Source organism: Pristiophorus japonicus, chromosome Y (assembly GCF_044704955.1).
Source record: "Pristiophorus japonicus isolate sPriJap1 chromosome Y, sPriJap1.hap1, whole genome shotgun sequence".
Lineage (NCBI taxonomy): Eukaryota > Metazoa > Chordata > Chondrichthyes > Pristiophoridae > Pristiophorus > Pristiophorus japonicus.
The window spans coordinates 28,931,475-28,953,198 of NC_092011.1; positions in this window are offsets into that span (position 1 = coordinate 28,931,475).

Sequence of the window (21,724 nt, forward strand, 5' to 3'; positions counted from 1 at the left end):
TATGTGTATATAGAAATCTATACCCAGGGAATGGTGAGATGAGGATATAGACATCTTTACCCAGAGAATGGTGAGATGGGGATATAGACATCTTTACCCAGAGAATGGTGAGGTGGGTATATACACATCTTTACCCAGGGAATGGTGAGGTGTGGATATAGACATCTTTATCCAGAGAAAGTTGAGATTGGTATATAGTTATCTTTACCCAGGGAATGGTGAGATGGAGATATAGACACCTTTACCTAGAGAGGGGTGAGATGGGGATATAGACATCTTTATCAGAGAGGCATGAGGTGGGGATATACACATCGTTACCCACAGAGGGGTGAGATGGCGATATAGACATCATTACCCAGAGAATGGAGAGATGTGGATATAGACATCTTTACCCAGAGAGGGATGAGATAGGGATATAGACATCTTCATCCAGGGAATGATGAATTGGAGCTATATACAACTTTACCCAGAGAATGGTGATATGGGGATATAGATGTCTTTACCCAGAGTATGGTGAAATGGGGATTTAGACATCTTTACACTGAGTGGTGTGAGATGGGGATAAAGACATCTTTAACCAGGGAATGGTGAGATGAGGATCCTGAAATATTTACCCAGAGAATGGTGCGATGCAGATATAGACATCTTTACCCTGAGAGGGGTGAGATGTGGATATAGACTTCTTTACCCAGAGAATGGTGAGTTTGGGATATTGACATCTTTACCCAGGGAATGCTGATGTGGGGAGATAGACATTTTTACCCAGAGAATGTTGAGGTGGGGATATAGACATCTTTACCCAGGGAATGGTGAGATGGGGATATAGACAGCTTTACCCAGGGAGTGGTGAGATGCGGATATATACATCTTAACCCAGGGAATGGTGAGATGGGAATATAGACACCTTTATCCAGAGAATGGTGATATGGGGATATAGATGTCTTTACCCAGAGAATGGTGAACTTGGGAGATAGACATCTTTACCGTGAGTGGGGTGAGATGGGGATATATAAATCTTTATCCAAAGAATGGTGAGATAGGGATATTGACATCTTTACCCAGGGAATGGTGAGATGGGGATATAGACATCTTTACGCAGAGAATGGTGAGATGGCGATATACACATCTTTACCCAGAGAGGGGTGAGATGGGGATATAGACATCTTTAGCCAGGGAAAGATGAGATGGGGATATAGACATCTTTACCCAGGTTATGGTGAATTGGGGTATAGACATCTTTACCAGAGAGTCGTTAGATGGGGATATACACATCTTTACCCACACAGGGGTGGGATGGGTATATAGACATCTTTAACCAGAGAATGGAGAGATGTGGATACAGACATCTTTACCCAGAGAGGGATGAGATGGACATATAGATATAGATATCTTTACACAGTGAATGTTGAGGTGGAGATATAGACACCTTTACCCAGAGAGGGGCGATATGTGTATATAGACATCTATACCCAGAGAATGGTGAGATGAGGATATAGACATCTTTACACAGAGAATGGTGAGATGGGGATATAGACATCTTTACACAGAGAATGGTGAGGTGGGTATATAGACATCTTTACCCAGAGAATGGTGAGATGTGGATATAGACATATTTATCCAGAGAGGGTTGAGATTGGTATATAGTTAACTTTACCCAGGGAATGGTGAGATGGAGACATAGACACCTTTACCCAGAGAGGGGTGAGATGGGTATATAGACATCTATACACAGGGTATGGTGCGAAGAGGATATAGACATCTTTACCCAGAGAATGGTAAGATGGAGATATAGACATTTTTTACCCAGGGAATGGTGAGATGGGGATATAGACATCTTTACCCAGGGAGTGGTGAGATGCGGATACTGACATCGTTACCAAGAGAATGGTGAGATGGGGATATAGACATCTTTATCCAGGGAATGGTGAGATGGGGCTATATACATCTTTACCCAGAGAATGGTGATATGGGGATATAGAAATCTTTACCCAGAGAATGGTGAAATGGGGATATAGACATCTTTACCCTGAGATGGGTGAGATGGTGATATAAACATCTTTACCCTGAGAATGGTGAGATAGGTATATTGACATCTTTATCCAGGGAATGGTGAGATGGGGATAAAGACATCTTTAACCAGGGAATGGTGAGATAGGGAAATAGACATCTTTACTCAGGCAATAGTGAGATGGGGATCTAGAAATCTTTACCCAGAGAATGGTGAGATGCGGATATATACATCTTTACCCTGAGAGGGGTGAGATGGATATATAGACATCTTTACCCAGAGAATGGTGAAATTGGGAAATTGACATCTTTATCCAGGGAATGGTGAGATGGGGATATAGACATATTAACCAGGGAGTGGTGAGATGGGGATATAGACATCTTTACACAGGGAATGGTGAGATCGGGATATAGACATCTTTACCCAGAGAATGGTGAGGTGGGAATATAGACAACTTTACCCAGGGAATGGTGAGATGTGGATATAGACATCTTTACCCAGGGAGTGGTGAGTTGCGGATACAGACATCGTTACCAAGAGAATGGAGAGATGGGGATATAGACATCATTACCCAGAGAATGGTGATATGGGGATATAGAAATCTTTACCCTGAGAGGGGTGAGATGGTGATATAAACATCTTTACCCTGAGAATGGTTAGATAGGTATATTGACATCTTTACCCAGGGAATGGTGAGATGGAGATCTATAAATCTTTACCCAGAGAATGGTGATATGCGGATATAAGACATCTTTACCCTGAGAGGGGTGAGATGGATATATAGACATCTTTACCCAGAGAATATTGAGGTTGGGAAATTTACATCTTTATCCAGGGAATGGCGAGATGGGGATATAGACATCTTTCCCCAGGAAATGATGAGATGGGGATATAGACATCTTTACTCAGGCAAGGGCGAGATGGTTATATAGACATCTTTACCCAGGGAATGGTGAGATGGTGAAATAGACATCTTTACTCAGTCAATGGTGAGATCGTGATTTAGGCATCTTTACCCAGGGAATGGTGACATGGGGATATAGACATCTTTACCCAGAGACGGTTGAGATGGGGATATAGACATCTTTAACCAGAGAGGGGTGAGATGCGGATATAGACATCTTTACCCTGAGAGAGGTGAGATGGGGATATAGACATCTTTACCCAGAGAGCCTGAGATGGGGATATACATTTCTTTACCCAGAGAATTGTGAGATGGGGATATAGACATCTTTACCCAGGCAATGGTGAGATGGTGCAATAGACATCTTTACTCAGGCAATGCTGAGATGGTGATATAGGCATCTTTACCCCGGGAATGTTGACATGGGGATATAGACATCTTTACCCAGAGACGGTTGAGATGGGGATCTAGACATCATTAACCAGAGAGGGGTGAGATGCGGATATAGACATCGTTACCCAGAGAGTGGTGAGATGGGGATATAGACATCTTTACCCAGAGAGGCCTGAGATGGAGATATACATTTCTTTACCCAGAGAATTGTGAGATAGGGATATAGATATCTTTACCCAGGGAATGGTGAGTTGGGGATATAGATATATTTACCCAGAGAGAGCTAAGATCTTGATATAGACATCTTTAAGCAGGGAATGGTGAGATTGGGGTATAGACATCTTTACCAGAGAAGCGTGAGATGGTAATATACACATCTTTACCCACACAGGGGTGAGATGGGGATATAGACATCTTTACCCAGAGAATGGAGAGATGTGGATATAGACATCTGTACACAGAGAGGGTTGAGATATTGTTATAGACATCTTTATCCAGGGAATGATGAGATGGGGCTATAGACATCTTTATCCCAGAGAATGGTGATATGGGGATATATATATATTTACCCAGAGAATGGTGAAATGGGGATATAGACATTTTCAACCTGAGAGGGTTGAGATGGGGATATAAATATCTTTACCCAGAGAATGGTGAGATACGGATATTGACATCTTTACCCAGGGAATGGTGAGATGGGGATAAAGACATCTTTATTCAGACAATGGTGTGATGGTAAAATAGACATCATTACTCAGGGAATGGTGAGATGACGATAAAAACATCTTTAACCAGGGAATGGTGTGAAGGGGATATAGACATCTTTACTCAAGCAATGGTGAGATGGTGAAAGAGATATCTTTACTCAGGTAATGGTGAGATGTGGATCTAGAAATATTTACCCAGAGAATGGTGAGATGCGGATATAGACATCTTTACCTGAGAGGGGTGAGATGAGGATATAGATATCTTTACCCAGAGAATGGTGAGGTTGGGATATAGACATCTTTACTCAGGGAATGGTGAGATAGGGATCTAGAAGACTTTACCCAGAGAATGGTGAGATGCGGATATAGACATTTTTACCCTGAGAGGGGTGATATGGGGATATAAATATCTTTACCCAGAGAATGGTTTAATTGGGATATATAAATCTTTACACTGAGAGGGGTGAGATGGGGATATAAATATCTTTACCCAGAGAATGGTGAGGTTGGGATATTGACATCTTTACCCAGGGAATGGTGATATGGGGGTGTAGAGATCTTTACCAGAGAGGCGTGAGATGGGGATATACACATCTTTACCCACAGAGGAGTGAGATGGGGATATAGACGTCTTTACCCAGAGAATGGAGTGTTGTGGATATAGACATCTGTATCCAGAGAGGGTTGAGATAGGGTTATAGACATCTCTTTCCAGGGAATGATGAGATGGGGCTATAGACATCTTTACCCAGAGAATGGTGATATGGGGATATAGATATCTTTACCCAGAGAATTGTGAAATGGGGATATAGACATCTTCACCCTGAGAGGGGTGAGATGGGGATATAAACTTCTTTACCTTGAGAATGATGAGATAGGGATATTGACATCTTTACACAGGAATTGGTGATATGGGGATAAATACATCTTTAACCAGAGAATGGTGAGATGGGGTTATAGAAATCTTTACTCAGGCAATGGTGAGATGGTGATATAGTCATCTTTACCCAGGGATTGGTGGGATGGGCATATTGACATCTTTACCCAGGGAATGGTGAGATGCGGAAATAGACATCGTTACCAAGAGAATGGTGTGATGGGGATAAAGATATCTTTAACCAGGGAATGGTGAGATGTGGATGTAGACATCTTTACTCAGGGAATGGTGAGATGGTGAAATAGACATATTTACTCCGGGAATGGTGAGATGGGGATCTAGAAATCTTTACCCAGAGAATGGTGAGATGCGGATATGGACATCGTTACCCTGAGAGGGGTGAGATGTGGAGATAGACATCTTTACCCAGAGAATGGTGAGGTTGGCATATTGACATATTTACACAGGGAATGTTGTGATGGGAATATAGACATCTTTACCCACGGAATGATCAGATGGGGAGATAGACATCTTTACACAGAGAATGGTGAGGTGGGGATATAGACATCTTGACCCAGGGAATGGTGAGATGGGGATATAGACATCTTTACCCCGGGAGTGGTGAGTTGCTGATATAGACATCGTTACCAAGAGAATGGTGAGATGGGGATAAAGATATCTTTAACCAGGGAATGGTGAGATGGGGATATAGACATCTTTACTCAGGCAATGGTGAGATGGTGAATTAGACATCTTTACTCCTGGAATGGTGAGATGGGGATCTAGAAATCTTTAGCCAGCAAATGGTGAGATGCAGATATAGACATCTTTAATCAGAGAGGGGTGAGATGGAGATATAGACATATTTACGCAGAGAATGGTGAGGTTGGGATATTGACATCTTTACCCAGGGAATGGTGAGATGGGGATGTAGACTTCTTTACCCAGGGAATGGTGTCATGGGGATATAGACATCTTTACCCAGAGACGGCTGAGATGGGTGTATAGATATCTTTACCCAGAGAGGCCTGAGATGGGGATATACATTTCTTTAACATAGAGGGGTGAGATGGGGATATAGACATCCTTACGCAGAGAATGCTGAGATGGGGATATAGACATCCTTAACCAGAGAGGGGTGAGATGGGGATATAGAGATCTTTACCCAGGGAATAGTGAGTTGGGGATATAGACATATTTACCCAGAGGTGTAAGATCGGGATATAGACATCTTTACCCAGGGAATGGTGAGATGTGGGTATAGACATCTTTACCAGAGAGGCGTGAGATGGGGATATACACATCGTTACACACAGAGCGGTGAGATGGGGATATAGACTTCTTTACCCAGAGAATGGAGAGATGTGGATATAGATATCTGTACCCAGAGAGGGATGAGATAGCTTTATAGACATCTTTATCCAGGGAATGATGAGTTGGTGCTATAGACATCTTTACCCAGAGAATGGTGATATGGGGATATAGATATCTTTACCCAGAGAATTGTGAAATATGGATATAGACATCATCAACCTGAGAGGGGTGAGATGGGGATATAAACTTCTTTACCCAGAGAATGATGAGATAGGGATATTGACATCTTTACACAGGGATTGGTGAGATGGGGATAAATACATCTTTAACCAGAGAATGGTGAGATGGGGATATAGAAATCTTTACTCAGGCAATGGTGAGATGGTGATATAGTCATGTTTACCCAGGGATTGGTGTGTTGGGCATATTGACATCTTTACCCAGGGAGTGGTGAGATGCGGATATAGACATCGTTACAAAGAGAATGGTGTGATGGGGATAAAGATATTTTTAACCAGGGAATGTTGAGATGAGGATATAGACATCTTTACTCAGGAAGTGGTGAGATGGTGAATTAGACATCTTTACTCCGGGAATGGTGAGATGGGGATCTAGAAATCTTTACACAGGGAATGGTGAGATGGGGATATAGACATCTTTACTCAGGCAATGGTGAGATTGTGATATAGTCATCTTTACCCAGGGAATGTAGAGATGGGGATATAGACAACTTCAACCAGGGATTGGTGATATGCGGATATAGACATCGTTACCAAGAGAATGGTGAGATGGGGATAAAGATATATTTAACCAGGGAATGGTGAGATGGGGATGTAGACATCTTTACTCAGGCAATGGTGAGATGGTGAAATAACATCTTTACACCGGGAATTGTGAGATGGGGATCTAGAAACCTTTACCCAGAGAATGGTGAGATGCGGATATAGACATCTTTATTCTGAGAGGGGTGAGATGGGGATATAGACACCTTTACCCAGAGAATGATGAGGTTGGGATATTGACATCTTTACCCAGGGAATGGTGAGATGGGGATATAGACATCTTTACCAAGGGAATGGTGAGATGGGGATATAGACATCTTTACTCAGGCAATGTTGAGATGGTGATATAGTCATCTTTAGCCAGGGAAGTATCAGATGCTGATATAGACATCTTTACTCAGGTAATGGTGAGATGTTGATATAGTCATCTTTACCCAGGGAATGGTGAGATGGGGATATAGACATCTTTATCCAGAACGGTTGAAATGGGGATATAGACATCTTTACAGAGAGAGGGGTGAGATGGGGATATAGACATATTTACCCAAAGAGAGGTGAGATGGGGGTATAGACATCTTTACCCAGAGAGGCCGGAGATGGGGATATACATTTTTTACCCAGAGAGGGGTGAGATGGGGATATAGACATCCTTACGCAGAGAATGGTGAGATGGGGATATAGACATCTTTACCCAGGGAATGGTGAGTTGGGGATATAGCCATATTAACCCAGAGAGGGATAAGATCAGGATATAGACAACTTTACGTAGGGAATGATGAGATGGGGGTATAGACATCTTTACCAGAGAGGCGTGATGGGGATATAGATATCTTTGCACAGAGAATGGTGAAATGGGGATATAGACATCTTCACCTTGAGAGAGGTGAGATGAGGATATAAACTTCTTTACCCAGAGAATGGTGAGATAGGGATATTGACATCTTTACAAAGGTAATGGTGAGATGGGGATAAAGACATCTTTAACCAGAGAATGGTGAGATGGAGATATAGACGTCTTTCCCTAGGCAATGGTGAGATGGTGAAGTAGACATCTTTACTCAGGGAATGGTGAGATGGGGATATAGACATCTTTACCCAGGGAATGGTGAGATAGGGATATAGACATCTTTACTCAGGCAATGGTGAGATGGTGTTACAGTCATCTTTACGCAGGGAATGGAGAGATGGGGATATAGACATCATTACCCAGGGAGTGGTGAGATTCGGATATAGACATCGTTACCAAGGGATTGGTGAGATGGGGATAAAGATATCTTCACCCAGAGAATGGAGAGATGTGGATATAGACATCTGTACCCAGAGAGAGTTGAGATAGTGTTATAGACATCTTTATCCAGGGAATGATGAGATGGGGCTATAGACATCTTTATCCCAGAGAATGGTGATATGGGGATATATATATATTTACCCAGAGAATGGTGAAATGTGGATATAGATATCTTCAACCTGAGAAGGGTGAGATGGGGATATAAATATCTTTACCCAGAGAATGGTGAGATAGGGATATTGACATCTTAACCCAGGGAATGGTGAGATGGGGATAAAGACATCTTTAACCAGGGAATGGTGAGATAGGGATATAGACATCTTTATTCAGACAATGGTGAGATGGTGAAATAGACATCTTTACTCAGGGAATGGTGAGATGGTGATAAAGACATCTTTAACCAGGGAATGGTGAGAAGGGGATATAGACATCTTTACTCAAGCAATGATGAGATGGTGAATAAGATATCTTTACTCAGGGAATGGTGAGATGTGGATCTAGAAATCTTTACCCAGAGAATGGTGAGATGCGGATATAGACATCTTTACCTGAGAGAGGTGAGATGGGGATATAGATATCTTTACCCAGAGAATGCTGAGGTTGGGATATTGACATCTTTACCCAGGGAATGGTTTGATGGGGATATAGACATCTTTACCCAGGGAATGATGAGATGGGGAGATAGACATCGTTACCAAGTGAATGGTGAGATGGGGATATAGACATCTTTATCCAGAGAATGATGAGATGGGGCTAAAGACATCTTTACCCAGAGAATGGTGATATGGGGATATAGATATCTTTACCCAGAGAATGGTGAAATTGGGATATAGACATCTTTACCCTGAGAGGGATGAGATGGGGATTTAAACATCTTTACCCAGAGAATGGTGAGATAGGGATATTGACATCTTTACCCAGGGAATGGTGAGATGGGGATAAAGACATCTTTAACCGGGGAATGGTGAGATGGGGATATAGACATCTTTACTCATGCAATGGTGAGATGGTGAAATAGACATCTTTACTCAGGGAATGGTGAGATGGGGATCTAGAAATTTTTACCCTGAGAATGGTGAGATGCAGATATAGACATCTTCCCCTGAGAGGGGTGAGATAGGGATGTAGACATATTTACCCAGAGAATGGTGAAGTTGGGATATTGACATTTTTACCCAGAGAATGGTGAAGTTGGGATATTGACATTTTTACCAAGGGAATGGTGAGATGGGGATAAAGACATCTTTAACCAGGGAATGTTGAGATGGGGATATAGACATCTTTATTCAGGCAATGCTGAGATGGTAAAATAGACATCTTTACTCAGGGAATGGTGAGATGGGGATAAATACATCTTTAACCAGGGAATGGTGAGATGGGGATATAGACATCTTTATTCAAGCAATGGTGAGATGGTGAAATAGACATCTTTACTCAGGGAATGTTGAGATGGGGATCTAGAAGTCTTTACCCAGAGAATGGTGAGATGCGGATATAGACATCTTTACGCAGAGAGGGGTGACATGGGGATATAGATATCTTTACAAAGAAAATGGTGACGTTGGGATATTGACATCTTTACCCAGGGAATGGTGATATGGGGGTGTAGAGATGTTTACCAGAGTGGCGTGAGATGGGTATATACACATATTTACCCACAGAGGAGTGAGATGGGGATATAGACGTCTTTACCCAGAGAATGGAGTGTTGTGGATATAGCCATCTGTACCCAGAGAGGGTTGAGATAGGCCTATAGACATCTTTATCTAGGGAATGATGAGATGGGGCTATAGAAATCTTTACCCAGAGAATGGTGATATAGGAATATTGACATCTTTACACAGGGTTTGGTGAGATGGGGATAAATAGATCTTTAACCAGAGAATGATATGATGGGGATATATACATCTTTACTAAGGCAATGGTGAGATGGTGATATAGTCATCTTTACCCAGGGATTGGTGTGATGGGCATATAGACATTTTTACCCATGGAGTGTGAGATGCGGATATAGACATCGTTACCAAGAGCATGGTGTGATGGGGATAAAGATATCTTTAACCAGCAAATGGTGAGATGGCGATGTAGACATCTTTACTCAGGGAATGGTGAGATGGTGAAATAGACATATTTACTCCGGGAATGGTGAAATGGAGATCTAGAAAGATTTACCCAGAGAATAGTGAGATGGGGATATATACATCTTTACTTAGGCAATGGTGAGATGGTAATATAGTCATCTTTACCCAGGGAATGGTCAGATGATGATATTGACATCTTTAACCTGAGAGGGTGAGATGGGGATATAGACATCTTTGCCCAGAGAATGGTAAGGTTGGGATATTGACATCTTTACCCAGGGAATGGTGAGATGGGGATATAGACAACCTTACCCAGGGAATAGTGAGATGGGGATATATACATATTTACTTAGGCAATGGTGAGATGGTTATATAGTCATCTTTACCCAGGGAATGATGAGATGGGGAGATAGACATCTTTACCCAGAGAATGGTGAGGTGGGGAATATAGACATCTTTACCCAGAGAATGGTGAGATGGAGATATAGACATCTTTACCCAGGGAGTGGTGAGATGTGGATATAGACATTGTTACCAAGAGAATGGTGAGAAGGGGATATAGACATCTTTACCCAGAGAATGGTGATATGGGGATATAGATATCTTTACCCAGAGAATGTTGAAATGGGGATATAGACATCTTCAACCTGAGAGGGGTGAGATGGGGATATAAATACCTTTACCCAGAGAATGGTGAGATAGGGATATTGACAACTTTACCCAGGGAGTGGTGAGATGGGGATAAAGACATCTTTCACCAGGGAATGGTGAGATGGGGATATAGACATCTTTATTCAGGCAATGGTGAGATGGTGAAATGTACATCTTTACTCAGGGAATGATGAGATGGGGATAAATACATCTTTAACCAGCGAATGGTGAGATGTGGATATAGACATCTTTACTCAAGCTATGGTGAGATGGTGAAATAGACATCTTTACTCAGGGAATAGTGAGATGGGGATCTAGAAATCTTTACCCAGAGAATGGTGAGATGCGGATATAGACATCTTTACCCTGAGAGGGGGGAGATTGGGATGTAGATATTTTTACACAGAGAATGATGAAGTAGGGATATTGACATCTTTACCCAGGGAATGGTGAGATGGGGATATATGACATCTTTACCCAGGGAATGATGAGATGGGGAGATAGACATCTTTACCCAGAGAATGGTGTGGTGGGTATATAGAAATCTTTACCCAGAGAATGGAGAGATGTGGATATAGACATCTGTACCCAGAGAGGGATGAGATAAGTTTATAGACATCTTTATCCAGGGAATGATGAGATGGGGCTCAAAACATCTTTACCCAGAGAATGGTGATATGGGGATTATAGATATCTTTACTAGAGAATGGTGAAATGGGGATATAGACATCTTTATCCTGAACGGGGTGAGATGGGGAAATAAACATCTTTACCCAGAGAATGCTGAGATAGGGATATTGACATCTTTACCCAGGAAATGGTGAGATTGGGGATAAAAAATCTTTAACCAGGGAATGGTGAGATGGGGATATAGACATCTTTACTCAGGCAATGTTGAGATGGTGAAATAGACATCTTTACTCAGGGAATGGTGAGATGGGGATCTAGAAATCTTTACCCTGAGAATGGTGAGATGCGGATATAGACATCTTTCCCCTGAGAGGGGTGAGATGGGTATATAGACATCTTCAACCTGAGAGGGGTGTGATGGGGATATAAATATCTTTACCCAGAGAATGGTGAGATAGGGATATTGACATGTTTACCCAGGGAATGTTGAGATGGGGATAAATACATCTTTAACCAGGGAATGGTGAGATGGGGATAAAGACATCTTTAACCAGGGAATGTTGAGATGGGGATATAGACATCTTTACTCAAGCAATGGTGAGATAGTGAAATAGACATCTTTACTCAGGGAATGGTGAGATGGGGATCTAGAAATCATTAGCTAGAGAATGGTGTGATGCGGACATAGACATCTTTACCCTGAGAGGGGTGAGATGGGGATATAGATATCTTTACCCAGAGAATGGTGAAGTAGGGATATTGACATCTTTACCCAGGGAATGGTGAGATGGTGGGATGGGGATATAGACATCTTTACCCAGGGAATGCTGAGATGGGAATATAGATATCTTTACCCAGGGAGTGGTGAGATGCGGATATAGACGTCGTTACCAAGAGAACGGTGAGATGGGCATATAGACATCTTTACCCAGGGAGTGGTGAGATGCGGATATAGACGTCGTTACCAAGAGAATGGTGAGATGGGCATATAGACATCTTTATCCAGGGAATGATGAGATGGGGCTCAAGACATCTTTACCCAGAGAATTGTGATATGGGGATATAGATATCTTTACCCAGAGAATGCTGAGATAGGGATATTGACATCTTTTCCCAGGGAATGGTGAGATGGGGATCAATAAATCTTTAACCAGGGAATGGTGAGATGGGGATATAGACATCTTTACTCAGGCAATGGTGAGATGGTGAAATAGACGTCTTTACTCAGGGAATGGTGAGATGGGGATCTAGAAATCTTTACCCTGAGAATGGTGAGATGCGGATATAGACATCTTTCCCCTGAGAGGGGTGAGATGGGGATATAGACATCGTTACCCAGAGAGTGGTGAGGTTGGGATATTGACATCTTTAGCCAGGGAATGGTGAGATGCGGATATATACACCTTTACTCAGGCAAAGGTGAGATGGTGATATAGTCATCTTTACCCAGGGAATGTTGAGATGTTGATATAGACATCTTTACTCAGGCAATGGTGAGATGGTGATATAGTCATCTTTACCCAGGGAATGGTGAGATGTGGATATAGACATCTTTACCCAGAGACTGTTGAGATGGGGATATAGACATCTTTACCCAGAGAGGGGTGAAATGAGGATATATATATCTTTATCCAGAGAGGGGTGAGATGGGGATATAGACATATTTACCCAGAGAGGCCTGAAATTGGGATATACATTTCTTTACCCAGAGAATTGTGAGATGGGGATATAGACATCCTTACCCAGAGAGGGGTGAGATGTGGATATACACATCTTTACCCAGGGAATGGTGAGTTGGGGATATAGACTTATTTAACCAGAGAGGGCTAAGTTCGGGATATAGACATCTTTACCCAGGGAATGTTAAGATGTGGGTATAGACCTCTTTACCAGAGCGGCGTGAGATGGGGATATACACATCTTTACCGACAGAGAGGTGAGATGGGGATATAGACATCTTTACCCAGAGAATGGAGAGTTGTGGATATAGACATCTTTATCCAGAGAGGGGTGAGATGGGGATATAGTCATATTTATACATAAAGGCTTGAGATGGGGATATATATCTATCTTTACCCAGGGAATGGTGAGATGCAGATGTAGACATCTTTACCCAGAGAGGGGTGAGATGGGTATATAGACATCTATACCCAGGGAATGGTGAGATGAGGATATAGACATCTTTACCCAGAGAATGGTGAGATGGGGATATAGACATCTTTACCCAGAGAGTGGTGAGATGGGGATATAGACATCTTTACCTAGAGAATGGTGTGATGGGGATATATACATCTTTACCCAGAGAAGGTTGAGATGGGGATATAGACATCTTTACCCAAGAATGGTGAGATGGTGATATAGACATATTTACACAGAGCGGAGTGAGATATGGATATAGTCATCTTTAACCAGGGAATGGTTAGATGGGGATATTGACATCTTTCTCCAGAGAGGGGTGAGATGGGGATATAGACATATTTACCCAGACAGAGCTGAGATGGGGATGTTCACATCTTTACCCAGAGAATGTCGAGATGGCGATATAGACATCTTTACCTGGAGAGGGGTGAGATGGGGATATAGACATGTTTATTGCAGGGAATGGTGCGATGGGGATATAGACATCTTTACCCAGAGAATGGTGAGATGGGGATATAGATATCTTTACCAGGGAACGGTGAGATGGGAATATAGACATCTTTACCCAGAGAATGATGAGATGGGGATATAGACATCTTTACACAGGGAATGATGAGATGGGGATATAGACATCTTTACCGAGGGAATGTTGACATGGGGATATAGACATATTTAACTGGAGAATGGTGCGATGTGGTTATAGATTTCTTTACCGAGGGTATGGTGAGATGGGGATATATAAACCTTTACCCAGGGAATTGTGAAATGGGGATATAGAAATCTTTACCCAGAGATTGGTGAGAAGGGGATATAGACATCTTTAGCAGAGAATGGTAAATTGGGGATATCGAGATATTTACCCAAAGAAAGGTGAGAGGTTGATATAGACATCTTTACCCAGGGAATTTTGAGATGGGTATATAGACATATTTCCCAGAGAATGGTGAGATGGGGATATAGATATCTTTACCCAGAGAATGGTGAGATGGGGATAAATATATCTTTACACAGGGAGTGGTGAGATGTGGATATAGGCATCTTTGCCAGAGAACGGTGAGATGGGGATATAGACATCTTTACCTAGGAAATGGTGAGATGGGGATATAGACATCTTTACACAGAGAAGGGTGAGATGGGGATATAGACATCTTTACCCAGGGAATGGTGAGATGGGGATATAGACATCATTATGCAGGTAATATTGAAATGGGGATATAAACATCTTTACCCAGAGAGAGGTGAGATGGCGATATAGACATCATTACTCAGATAATGGTGAGATGGGGATATAGACATCCTTACCCTGGGAATGGTGAGATGGTGATTTAGAAATCTTTACCCAGAGAATGGTGAGATGCGGATATAGACACCTTTTCCCTGAGAGGGGTGAGATGGGGATATAGACGTCTTTACCCAGAGAATGGTGAGGTTGGGATAATGACATCTTTATCCAGGGAATGGTGAGATGGGGATATAGACATCTTTATTCAGGGAATGGTGAGATGGGGATATGTACATCGTTACCCAGAGACGGTTGAGTTGGGGATATAGACATCTTTAACCAGAGAGTGGTGAGATGGGGATATAGACATCTTTTGCCAGAGAGGCCGGAGATGGGGATATACATTTCTTTACCCAGAGAATTGTGAGGTGGGGATATAGACATCTTTACGCAGAGAATGGTGAGATGGGGATATAGACATCCTTACCCAGAGAGGGGTGAAATAGGGATATAGACATCTTCAACCATGGAATGGTGAGTTGGGGATATAGACATATGTACCCAGAGAGGAGTAAGTTCGGGATATAGACATCTTTACCCAGGTAATGGCGAGATGGGGGTATAGACATCTTTACCAGAGAGGCGTGAGATGGGATATACACACCGTTACCTACAGAGGGGTGAGATGGGGAAATTGACATCTTAACCCAGAGAATGGAGAGATGTGGATATAGTACTCTTTATCCAGAGAGGGATGAGATAGGGATATAGACATCTTTATCCAGGGAATGATGAGATGGAGCTATAGACAACTTTACCCAGAGAATGGTGATATGGGGAAATAGATATCTTTACCCAGAGAATGGTGATATGGTGATTGAGACATCTTTACTCTGAGAGGGGTGAGATGGGAATAAAGACATCTTTAACCAGGGATTGGTGAGATGCGGATCTAGAAATCGTTACCCAGAGAATGGTGAGATACGGATATAGACATCTTTACCCTGAGAGGGGTGAGATGGGGATATAGACATCTTTATCCAGAGAATGGTGATATGGGGATATAGATATCTTTACCCAGAGAATTGTGAACTTGGGATATAGACATCTTTACCCTGAGAGAGGTGAGATGGGGATATAAATATCTCTACCCAGAGAATGGTGAGATAGGGATATTGACATCTTTACCCAGGGAATGGTGAGATGGGGTTATAGACATCCTTACGCAGAGAATGGTGATATGGGGATATACACATCTTTATTCAGAGAGGGGTGAGATGGGGAAATAGACATCTTTAGCCAGAGAAAGATGAGATGGGGATATAGTCAACTTTACCCAGGAAATGGTGTATTGGGGTATAGACATATTTACCAGAGAGGCGTGAGATGGGGATATACACATCTTTACCCACAGAGGGTGAGATGGGAATATAGACATCTTTAACAGAGAGGGATGAGATAGGGATATAGACATCTTTATACCGGGAATGATGAAATGGGGCTATAGACAGCGTTACCCAGAGAATGGTGATATGGGAATATAGATATCTTTACCCAGAGAATGGTGAAATGGGGATATAGACATCTTTACGCTGAGAGGGGTGAAATGGGGATATATAAATCTTTAACCAGTGAATGATGAGATGGGGATATAGAATTCTTTACCAAGAGAATGGTGAGATGCGGTTATAGACATCTTTACCCTGTGAGGGATGAGATGGGGATATAGACATCTTTACCCAGAGAATGGTGAGTTTGAGATATTGACATCTTTACCGAGAGAATCATGAGATGGGAATATAGACATCTTTAACTAGGGAATGATGATATGGGGAGATAGACATCTTTACTCAAGCAATTGTGAGATGTTGAAATAGACATTTTTACTCAGGGAATGTTGAGATGGGGATCTAGAAATCGTTACCCAGAGAATGGTGAGATGGGGATATAGACATCTTTACCCAGGGAATGATGAGATTGGGAGATAGACATCTTTAAACATAGAATGGTGAGGTGGGGATATAGACATCTTTACCCAGGGAATGGTGTCATGCGTATATAGACATCGTTACCCAGGGAGTGGTGAGATGCGGATATAGACATCGTTACCAAGAGAATGGTGAGATGGGGATATAGATATCTTTATCCAGCGAATGATGAGATGGGGCTAAAGACATATTTACCCAGATAATGGTAGTATGGCGATATAGATAACTTTACCCAGAGAATGGTGAAATGGGGATATAGACATATTTACCCTGAGAGGGGTGAGATGGGGATATAAACATCTTTACCCAGAAAATGGTGAGATAGGGATATTGACATCTTTACCCAGGGAGTGGTGAGATGGGGATATAGACATCTTTACCCAGGCAATGATGAGATGGGGAGATATACATCTTTAAACAGCGAATGGTGAGGTGGGGATATAGAAATCTTTACCCAGGAAATGGTGACATGGGTATATAGACATCATTACCCAGGGAGTGGTGAGATGCGGATATAGACATCGTTACCAAGAGAATGGTGAGATGGGGATATAGACATTTTTACTCAGGCAATGGTGAGATGGTGAAATAAACATCTTTACTCAGGGAATGGTGAGATGGGGATCTAGAAATCTTAACCTTGAGAAAGGTGAGATGCGGATATAGACATCTTTCCCCTGAGAGGGGTGAGATGGGGATATAGACATCTTTACCCAGAGAAGGTTGAGATGGGGATATAGACATCTTTAACCAGAGAGGGGTGAGATGGGGATATAGACATCTTTAGCCAGAGACGCCTGAGATGGGGATATACATTTATTTACCCAGAGAATTTTGAGATGGGGATATAGACATATTTACGCAGAGATTGGTGAGATGGGGATTTAGACATCCTTACCCAGAGAGGGTGAGATAGGGATATAGACAACGGGGATTTTGACATCCTTACCCAGAAAGGGGTGAGATAGGGTTATAGACAACTTTACCCATGGAATGGTGAGTTGGGGATATAGGCATATTTACCCAGAGAGGATTAAGATCGGGATATAGACATCTTTACCCAGGGAATGGTGAGATGGGGGTATAGACACCTTTACCAGAGAGGCGTGAGATGGGGATATACACATCGTTACCCGCAGAGGGCTGAGATGGGGATATAGAAACCTTTACCCAGAGAAAGGTTAGTTTGGGAGATTGTCATCTTTACCCAGGGAATGGTGAGATGGGGACATAGACATCTTTACCCAGGGAATGATGAGATGGGGAGATAGGCATCTTTACCCAGAGAATGGTGAGGTGGGGATACAGACATCTTTACCCAGGGAATGGTGAGATGGGGATATAGACATCTTTACCCAGGGAGTGGTGAGATGCGGATATAGACATCTTAACCCAGTGAATGGTGAGATGGGGATATAGCCATCTTTATCCAGAGAATGTTGATATGGGGGATATAAATATCTTTAACCAGAGAATTGTGAACTTGGGATATAGACATCTTTACCCTGAGAGGGTTGAGATGGGGATATAAACATCTTTACCCAGAGAATGGTGAGATAGGGATATTGACATTTTTACCACGGGAATGTTGAGATGTGGATATAGACATCTTTACCCAAAAAATGGAGAGATGTGGATATTGACATATTTACCCGGAGAGGGATGAGATAGGGATATAGACATCTTTATCCAGGGAATGATGAAATGGGGCTATAGACAGCTTTTCCCAGAGAATGGTGATATGGGATATAGATATCTTTACCCAGAGAATGGTGAAATGGGGATATAGACATCTATACACTGAGAGGGGTGAGATGGGGATAAAGACATCTTTAACCAGGGAATGATGAGATGCGGATCTGGAAATCTTTACCCAGCGAATGGTGAGATGCAGATATAGACATCTTTACCCTGAGAGGGATGAGATGGTATTTGACATCTTTACCCAGAGAATGGTGAGTTTGGGATCCTGACATCTTTACTCAGGGAATGGTGAGTATGGGGATATAGACATTTTTACCCAGGGAATGATGATATCGGGAGATAGACATCTTTACCCAGAGAATGGTGAGATGGGAATATAGATATCTTTACAAGGGAACGGTTAGATGGGAATATAGACATCTTTACCCAGAGAATGGTGAGGTGGGGATATAGACAACTTTACACAGGGAATGGTGAGATGGGGATATAGACATCTTTACCGAGTGAATGTTGACATGGGGATATATACATATTTAACTAAAGAATGGTGAAATGGGTATATAGAAATCTTTAACCAGAGATTGGTGAGAAGTGGATATAGACATCTTTAGCAGACAATGGTAAGTTGGGGATATAGAGATCTTTACCCAAAGAATGGTGAGAGGGTGATATAGACATCTTTACCAAGGGAATGGTGAGATGGGGATATAGACATATTTACCCAGAGAATGGTGAGATGGGGATATAGATATCTTTACGCAGAGAATGGTGAGATGGGGATATAGATATCTTTACCCAGGGAATGGTGAGATGGGGATATAGGCATCTTTGCCCAGAGAACGGTGAGATGGGGATATAGACATCTTTACCTAGGAAATGGTGAGATGGGGATATAGACATCTTTACCCAGAGAAGGGTGAGATGGGGATATAGACATCTTTACCCAGGGAATGGTGAGAGGGGGATAGAGACATCTTTACGGAGGGAATGGTGAGATGGGGATATAGACATCTTTAACCAGAGAGGAGTGAGATGGGGATCTAGATATCATTACTCAGATAATGGTGAGATGGGGATATAGACATCCTAAACCAGGGAATGGTGAGATGGGGATCTAGAAATCTTTAACCACAGAATGGTGAGAGGCGGATATAGACATCTTTACCCTGAGAGGGGTGAGATGGGGATATAGACATCTTTACCCAGAGAATGGTGAGGTTGGGATATTGACATCTTTATCCAGGGAATAGTAAGATGGGGATATAGACATCTTTACCCAGGTAATGGTGAGATGGGGATATAGACATCTTTACTCAGGCAATGGTGAGATGGTAATATAGACATCTTTACACAGAGAAGGGTGAGATGGGGATATAGACATCTTTACCCAGGGAATGGTGAGATGGGGATATAGACATCTTTGCGCAGGGAATGGTGAGATGGGGATATAGACATCTTTACCCAGAGAGGGGTGAGATGGCGATATAGACATCATTACTCAGATAATGGTGAGATGGGGATATAGACATCCTTACCCAGGGACGGTTGAGATGGGGATATAGACATCTTTAACCAGAGAGGCGTGAGATGGGAATATAGACATCTTTAGACAGAGAGGCCTGCGATGGGGATATACATTTCTTTACCCAGAGAATTCTGAGATGGGGATATAGACATCTTTACGCAGAGAATGGTGAGATGGGGATATAGACGTCCTTACCCAGAGAGGGGTGAGATTGGGATATAAACATCTTTACCCATGGAATGGTGAGTTGGGGATATAGACATATTTACCCAGAGAGGAGTAAGATCTTGATATAGACATCTTTACCCAGGGAATGGTGAGATGTGGGTATAGACATCTTTACCAGAGAGGCGTGAGATGGGGATATACACATCGTTACCAACAGAGGGGTGAGATGGGGATATAGACATCTTAACCCGGAGAATGGAGAGATGTGGATATAGACATCTTTACCCAGAGAGGGATGAGATAGGGATATAGATATCTTTATCCAGGGAATGATGAGATGGAGCTATAGACAACTTTACCCAAAGAATGGTGATATGGGGATATAGATATCTTTACCCAGAGAATGGTGAAATGGGGATTTAGACATCTTTACCCTGAGAGGGGTGAGATGGGGATAAAAACATCTTTAACCAGGGATTGGTGAGATGGGGATCTAGAAATCTTTACCCAGAGAATGGTGAGATACGGATATAGACATCTTTACCCTGAGATGAGTTAGATGGGGATATAGACATCTTTACCCAGAGAATGTTGAGTTTGGGATATGGACATCTTTACCCAGGGAATGGTGAGATGGGGACATAGACATCTTTACCCAGGGAATTATGAGATGGGGAGATAGACATCTTTACCCAGGGAATGGTGAGGTGTTGATATAGACATTTTTACCCAGGGAATGGTGAGATGGGGATATAGACATCTTTACCCAGGGAGTGGTGAGATGCGGATATAGACATCATAACCCAGGGAATGGTGAGATTGGGATATAGACATCTTTATCCAGGGAATGGTGAGATGGGGATATAGACATCTTTACCCAGGTAATTGTGAGATGGGGATGTAGACATCTTTAATCAGGCAATGGTGAGATGGTAATATAGTCATCTTTACTCAGGGAATGGTGAGATGCTGAAATAGACATCTTTACTCAGACAATGTTGAGATGGTGATATAGTAATCTTTACCCAGGGAATGGTGTCATGCGGATATAGACATCTTTAGCCAGAGACGGTTGAGATGGAGATATAGACATCTTTTACCAGAGAGGGGTGAGATGGGGATATATACATATTTTCCTAGAGAGGGGTGAGATGGGGATATAGACATCTTTACCCAGAGAGGCCTGAGATGTGGATATACATTTCTTTACCCAAAGAATTGTGAGATGGGGATATTGACATCCTTACGCAGAGAATGTTGAGATGGGGATATAGACATCTTTACCCAGGGAATGGTGAGTTGGGGATAAAGACATATTTACCCAGAGAGGAGCAAAATCGGGA